Raw genomic sequence first — 7,977 nt, forward strand, 5'->3', positions numbered from 1 at the left:
GACAGAACCCCTTGCACCCCAGTGAAACCCCAGTAAGACCATAATTACAGGTTTGAGGTGGAGCCGAATAACATATCCGAAGTCCGCAGTTGTTCGACGATGGCCCTGGTTCTTCGCATTCCGATGATCACCACCAGCTCTGAGCCACCACCCTTCTCTACAAGCTCTCGTGCTAACACTACATGTCGAAATGCCTCTCCATCTGTTATACCCTGTGTTGCCTCTAGTCCCGCCACCTTGCCCACCTCCCCATAATGCAATCATGCCAAGGGTCACCGCACCTCCTCTCTAGAGCATGTGGGGGGGGGGCGGTATTAAGTGCCCAGGTACCCTTCATTACTATTCCCTTGCGCTCCCAGCTGTCGATCCACATCTCGATCGAGATAAAATATTTTTTTATTTTATAAATAGGTTCAACACATTTTTAAAAGCTTTTAAAATGTTTTTTTTACCCGTTCAACACATCTTTAAAAGTTCTTAAAATGTTTGTTTTTATTATATAAAGAGGTTCAACACATCTTTAAAATCTCTTAAAATGTAATTTTGACTATATAAATAAGTTCAACACATTTTTAAAAGCTCTTAAGAACACCTAAATTGAGCAAATTACACAACTCAAACTTGTAATTTTAAAACATGGTTGAAAAAATGTCAAAATACTCTAAAATGTAAAATACTTGGACTACCACTTATTTGAGACAAGATTGTAAAATAAACAAATTTAATTCTATAAGGGAAATTGCTCACTAACCTATCAATATAGTTAATAAAAGAAATATACTAACTACTTAAACATCAACATATAAAAATTATCATGCTAACTAGCTATGTTGTGGTAGAGTTCATTTAACTAGCCTTAGGATTTACTTCCTCTTCGTCATTATAAGGGAAATATAGATCTACAATTTTCTTTACCAAAGTGAGTACCTTGTTGTCCAATTTTTTTAATTGCAACTAATGTTGAGGATAATTTCTTAGTATCTCACTTCTTTCCACCAAAACCTTATTTATGAAATTTTTAAGCTACCAACAAAAATCAATGGTTTGCATATATTGAGTTTCTAGTAAAATGTTGTGTGGGTTTTCTAAGATGACCAACATTCTTTTGATTTCTAAATTAAACCTCACAATATTAAATTTAATCATAAATAAAATGTCCTTAAAATATGTATGCAATAAAATATGAATTCAAATGTTTTAATATTTAATTTTTGATGATAAAAAATGCTTTGAGAATATATTTATTAAAATATGAGTGAGAATATTTTAATTATGTCCATATGTGGTTTTGTGCTAATTTTAGAATATAAATTCAAAATATTAATTTAATTATCAATAACTATTACATATATGGTAAGGATTTAACCTTACATTATCTTTGGAAAAAAATCAGTAGCAAGAATAATAAAAAAACTATAATTTATTTAATTTTTATGATTTTTTTTAATATTGATAAAGTGAGATGTATTATGAGATATGTGTCTTGACGCTTACTATGGATTGGTGCTTATCATTATTTATTAATAATTTAAATTACAAGGTTGTACTAGTAATAATGTCTTAAAATGTGCAAGGGCAACTAGAGCAGGAGGGGTGGTTTATAGCCTTGACAAACAAAAAGAATATTGTTATACTTGGGGTCTAGATATTGCAAAAAACAACAAGGCCAAATTTTGGGCCTTGTGGAAAGGTTTGGATGTAGCGAGGAACAATACAATTAAGTAGTTAATCGTCCTCGAAGATTCAATGGTGGTGATAAGTTAAATCTCCATGACATTAGCCGAAGATAGCAAAGGACATCCTTTAGTTGTGAGTCAAACAGTCTTACTATCCTTGGAATTTCAAGAAATTTCCTATTTTCATATCCTTCGAAATTTAAACTCTACAACGGACAAGCATGCTTTCATACTAGGAGGTAACTCCTCAAATGTAATCATATTATTCATTCAAGTTGTTCATTATTATATACAAGAGGGAGTGACTGTTCAGTTCATCTCTCGATGACTCTTCATTTTCTCTATTATTTATTTACACTAATTACAGTTGTTCACCCAATCCCTATGATTAGGTGTCAACGTTCCCCCCCTTAATATGAAGGGATGTTGGTGAGTCCAAGCATATTTCTGAATCTTTCAAGCTTTTCTCTTCCAAGCGCTTTGGTGAAGATGTCTACAATCTGCTCATTAGTGGAACACTGGCGAAGATGGATTGTTTTGGCCTCAACATGATGTCGAATGAAATGATATTTTGTATTGATGTGCTTCGTTCGATCATGGAACTTTGGGTTCTTGGCCAACTTTATTGCCGAGGTATTGTCAATCATGAGTGGAGTCGATTGTACTTGTTTTACCTGCAAATTTCTAGAATTTTCTTGAGCCACACAGTTTATTTTGTTGCCTTAACTGCTGCCAAATATTCTGCCTTTTTTGTGGAATCTATTAGAACTAATTATTTGCATGATCTCCAGGACAAAACTCCTGATCCAAGATGCATAGCATAACCCGAAGTAGATACCCCAGTTTCTTTGTCTCCATCAAAGTTTGAATCAGAGTATCCAATCAAGCTGAAGTCGCCCACTTGTGTATACTTGATTCCAAAGTCTTGAGTTCCCTTCAAGTACTATAGAACTCTTTTTGCATCAAAACAATGTCCCTCACAAGGCTTTTGCATAAACCTGGAGAGGATTCCAACAACAAACGAAATGTCTGGTCTGGTAGTAGTTAGGTAGTTGAGACTTCCTACAAGTTGTCTATACTTTGTTGCATCCATAAATTCTTTTCCTTTAATGGATGTGAGCCTTAAGTTTTGTTCCATTGGAGTAGTCAGAGGATTGCATTCAGTCATGCCAAACGTATTCAACAGATCTCTAAGATATTTCTTTTGAGAAAGGAATATGGACTTCGGATGTTGAGTTACTTCAATACCAAGATAGTAATGAACATAGCCCAAACCAGTCATTTCAAAACCTTTTCTCAATTCCTTCTTTATGGATGCAATGTAGCTCCCATTGTTCCCTGTCATCAAAAGATCATCTACATATACCACAAGATATACAATTGTTTTTCCAACCTTCTTGACAAACAAAGTTGCATCATCAAGATCATAATGTTTGAAATTGAGTTTTAGAAAATGCTCAATTAGCTTTTCATACCAGGCTCGCAATGCTTGTTTGAGGCCATACAAGGATTTCACAAGTTTGCATACTTTATGTTCATGTCCTTTTACAACAAATCCTTCAGGTTGGAACATAAAAACACTCTCTTTTAGATCTCCATTCAAGAAAGAAATTTTTACATCCTTTTGATGGACTTTCCAACTGTTCCGAGCTGCTAGGGCAAAGAGTGTCCGGATGGTAGCCCATTTTGTTGTGGGGGAAAAAGTCTCCTCATAATTGACCCCTTCCTTCTGTGCAAAACCTTTTGCCACAAGCTTGGCTTTGTGCTTGTCAAGTGAGCCATCAGCTTTATATTTGTTCTTGTAGACCCACTTGCAGCCAATTGATTTGGTTCCCGATGGAGGATCAACCAGCATCCAAGTGCCATTCTTTATCAAGGCATCATACTCCTTTTGCATTGCTTCTTTCCATTCATCATGAGAAGCAACTTATTTGAAGGAAGTTGGTTCAAAATCTGTAGACAAATTCAATTCACAATCATAAGAAACATCCATATCAACAGGTGAATCAAAGTCATCTACATCACCTCCATTTTGCCAGGTTAAATTTCTAGTTCCTATCTTTCCAACCTCATCAGGATGAACACTTTCAAGTGTCTTTGTCAACGACTTTGGGGGACCTTTCTGAGATGGTCTAGGCTACTCCGTTGATTGAGTTGGGACTGAATCAAGATTGAGTCTCTCAATTCTGTCAATCACAGCACTCATAGTATCATCCGTTGTTGGAGTTTCATGCGGGGGGTAGAGTGCTTCAGAAGAAGATTCCACAGGTTGATCTGGTATAGGAATCCCTCCTTCAAGATGTGGAATCTGATTATCAAATTCTTGAAATGAATTTGCATTTGTGAATCTATCCAAGAAATCAAGTTGCTGCTCAATAACATTGTCAGTTTTGGATGATTCAAAAAGATTACATCTCTAGATACAACAAACTTTTTATTGACTTCATCATAGAGATGGCATGCTTTGGAAGTGTTTGAATACCCTAGAAAGATAAACTTACGACTTCTTGCACCAAGCTTGTTTCTATGTACCTTTGGTATTAAGGTATAACATGTGGAACCAAAGACCTTGAGATACTTTACCAAAGGAATGTTCCCATACCACATTTCATAAGGAGTCGTGTTTCTAATAGGATTAGATGGACATTTATTCTTCATATATACAACACATAGAACTGAATCAACCCAAAACATCATTTTTACATTTTTGAAAAACATCATGGTGCGCACCATATTTAAGATTGTCCTATTCATTCTTTTAGCTACTCCGATCTGTTGGGGATTATAAGGCACAGTTGTTTGATGTTTGATCCCATGTTGGCGAAGATAGTTTTCAAATTCATTTGAAGTGTATTCTTTTCCATTATTAGTGCAAATAGAGCCAATATGAGATTGTGCATCATTTTCAATCCATGTATGAAAGTTATTGAATGTTTGAAAAGCATCGGATTTGTTCTTCAATAAATAAACCCAACACATTCTGGTGTAGTCATCAATAAATGTCATCATATATTTATTTCCATTTGCAGAAGGAACATGCATTGGACCACATAAATCTGAATGAATGAGTTCAAGTTTTCTATGTACTATGTCATGTGAATCATGAAAACACTATTTGTTGTGCTTTCCTAGAATGCAAGCATCACATTGCTTAAGTTTCCTATGAATTGTAGGCAAACTGGTAACACCATTTTTCTTCAGCAAGTGGAGGCTGTCATAGTTCAAGTGTCCAAATCTAGCATGCCATAATAAAATTGATGGAAATGTGCCTTCTTCATAATAAGAATTGTATGAGAAATTTTGTGCATGAGCAGAGGTACCCTGCAGCTTGAGAAGCCTTTCTTCTTTTATCCTTGTCATGACAAGTGAGTGGTTCTCACCTCAAACTTGCCATCAAACATATGAATGGAGTGTCCTTGCTGGCGGATGTGGACCAAGGATAACAATTTTCTCCTCAGCTAGGGGAGATATAAAACATGATGCACAAGAAAGTCCGAATGACCAAGAAATTTAAACCTGATTGTACCAAGCCCTAATGGCTTGAGTTTTGATTTGTCTGCAAAGTATACTGCACCATCAACATTGTCAGAAAATTCTTCAAAAAAATCTTTTCTAAAAGTCATGTGGCAAGTTTCTCCTGAATAAAGCAACCAATCATTTTTCCAAGAAGCAAGTGAAGCATTAAATAAGTCTTCATTTACTCCAATATTACAATGTGCCACAACATAGTGAATGGATTCAGGTGCTTTACCTTTCTATTTGTCATCAGTTTTACCTTTGGGTTGGTTTCTTTCATGCTCAATTTTGTCCCAAGGAAATTTTCATGTGGATGCATCATGTGATCCATCTCTTTTGCAACGTATGTAGTGCAAATCTGACTTTTCTCCTTGAGAGTGTCTGCCCCCCCTGCTTCTAAAATATCTTCCTCTTTCTCTACGACCACCTCTTCCTCTCGAAGAATCTTGAACAAGATTCTTCTCTCTATGTGCAAGTAACACAACCTCTTCAGAAGACTAAGGAGTTGTCTTCTTCCCAAAAGCTTTCTCTGTTTCAACAATTTTTTTCACAAGCGAGTGAAAGGTAATATCTTTGAGGTTTCCATTTTCTTGCAACGACTCAAGATAATTTGAGTAAGTGGGATAAAGTGCCTTGAGAAAAGCTATCAGAGGAATGTCCAGTTCAACATTAGTGACTTTGATATAATGCATAATATATTTTACTTCTAATGCAAGAGCAAGAGGATCATCATTTTGTAATTCAACGGTGAACAATTTAATCATGAGTTGAACAACTTCAAGTGCAAAGTGTGAGTCATAGAGTTCCTTAATTTTTTGTAAGGCTTTAAAAGCATTTGAAAATGGCGAAATATGGCAACTCAACCCTTCATTTACTAATGTTGCAATCAATGCATAAGCCTTGTTGTTCTTATTTTCCCAAATGGCGAATTCCTTGTCTGAGGTAGGTTGTTCTGACTCTTTATCTCCGTCTCCAACACACTCTCCTTTCCACAGCTCATTATAAATGAGAGTGTGTTTGATTTTCCACGACCATTCAGGATAGTTCTCCTTCCCGGTGAGAACCACTCCCACAATAGATATCAATGAGTGCATTTTAGAAATGACGCAGGAGGTTGATGAAAATGAGGTGGTAGTCTGTAATTCAATTACTGGTTAACTTTGTAACCAATCATCTACGCTTAAATCCAGTTATGTACGTGGATTTTCCCCCTGAGAGTCCTGCTTATCTGACCAATCATTGTCGGTCCCTCGTTGACTTCTCCTTTTATCAAGCACTTCAATCCCCGTCGTTGATCTCACTTCTCCAGATCCAATAGATATCACGTGATTCGCTCACCAACTAACTCGGAAAATCTCCACCGTCGATGTGACCAGTGCAATCGAATGGTTGTCACGCAATCTCATAACGGAACCAAAAGGAATAAAAACCCCAGTTCATAACCTTATCGTGTCCATTTCTAACATTAACCTGCGTGCACTTTTGGAAGCGATATGCGTCCAATCACCCATTAAACGGACGGTCCGATCACTCTGAACCTTAAACTCCTTTTAATAACCACATCGCGTCCAAAATTTAAATTAACTCACATGCATCTTCCGATGCAATCTCCATCAGATCTGACCCGTCTAATCGAATGGCTATCGCGTCACCCACTCGCCAACTAGCTTGGCTAATCTCCACCGGCGATCAATCCTGCTTGATCCAACGGCTTTTTCATAATCTTGCATGAAATCTTAAACAATGCATAACAAGTCGAGAGTGCATGAGAAAAGTTGTTTTCTCATGCTACGTGTCGCTCGCTAAGGTTAATCGCGTGAAATTTAGGAATACCACTTCCAGCCTTTAGGGCGTGTGAGATACCGCTTACCACTTGCCGAATACTACCCACGTGCTTAATTCATATTTTAATAAAGACGCTTAAGAGAAGGTTTAGCGCTTAAACTCAGTATTAACGCTTAACACTAATTGACTGTGATTTATAAATAAAATGTATGAACAGAGAAAAATACCCGATAAAATGCTGATACACAGTCATAAGAGAATTTCATTCATCGCACCCATGTTTAACATTATGAAACCACGAGAGTGATACCTCAACTACGCTTGTGGAGAAGTTGCCTCACATAACCAGCCAAACGTCTGTAGCAGTTGCCAGAGAGGGGCAGTAGTGACGAGAGAGGAGTTACAAAGCAGAGAGGGAAGCCAAAAATGGTGCTAGCTCTGATGCCATGTCAAACCAGGAGGTAACTCCTCAAATTTAGTTGTATTATTCATTCAAGTTGTTCATTATTATATACAAGAGGGAGTGACTGCTCAGTTCATCTCCCGATGACTCTTCATTTTTTCTATTATTTATTTACACTAATTACAGTTGTTCACCCAATCCCTATGATTAGGTGTCAACACATGCCAACTTGGATGCCTAGTGATAACAAGGCATAATTTAATTAGATGGTGGTGGTAGGATTTGGGCCCCAATCTCGTGATCACAAGATCAATTAATGGAAAGATACTCAAGTTTAATCTTATGGAAAAAATTGCACCAAATCCAAGAAAAATAAACAAGTTCGTCCAAGAGGAAATCCACCTTGTGTGGTCTCAAAACGAAGGACACTTGTGCCTCGGGCTTATAGAAGTTGGGTGGCATTACATGTAGGAAGTGGAATACATCTGGAGGATACTACCAAGACGATGACGAGTTTTAAATATGAATCAGACATTCGACACAATGTCGAGGTCCCTACCAAATAATAAAAGGCTTGAAAGCATTTTGTTATAGATC

The sequence above is a fragment of the Pinus tabuliformis genome, chromosome 2_2, assembly GCF_031772625.1.
Source record: "Pinus tabuliformis cultivar Carrire ecotype Pingquan chromosome 2_2, CPIR1, whole genome shotgun sequence".
In the NCBI taxonomy this organism is placed as follows: domain Eukaryota; kingdom Viridiplantae; phylum Streptophyta; class Pinopsida; order Pinales; family Pinaceae; genus Pinus; species Pinus tabuliformis.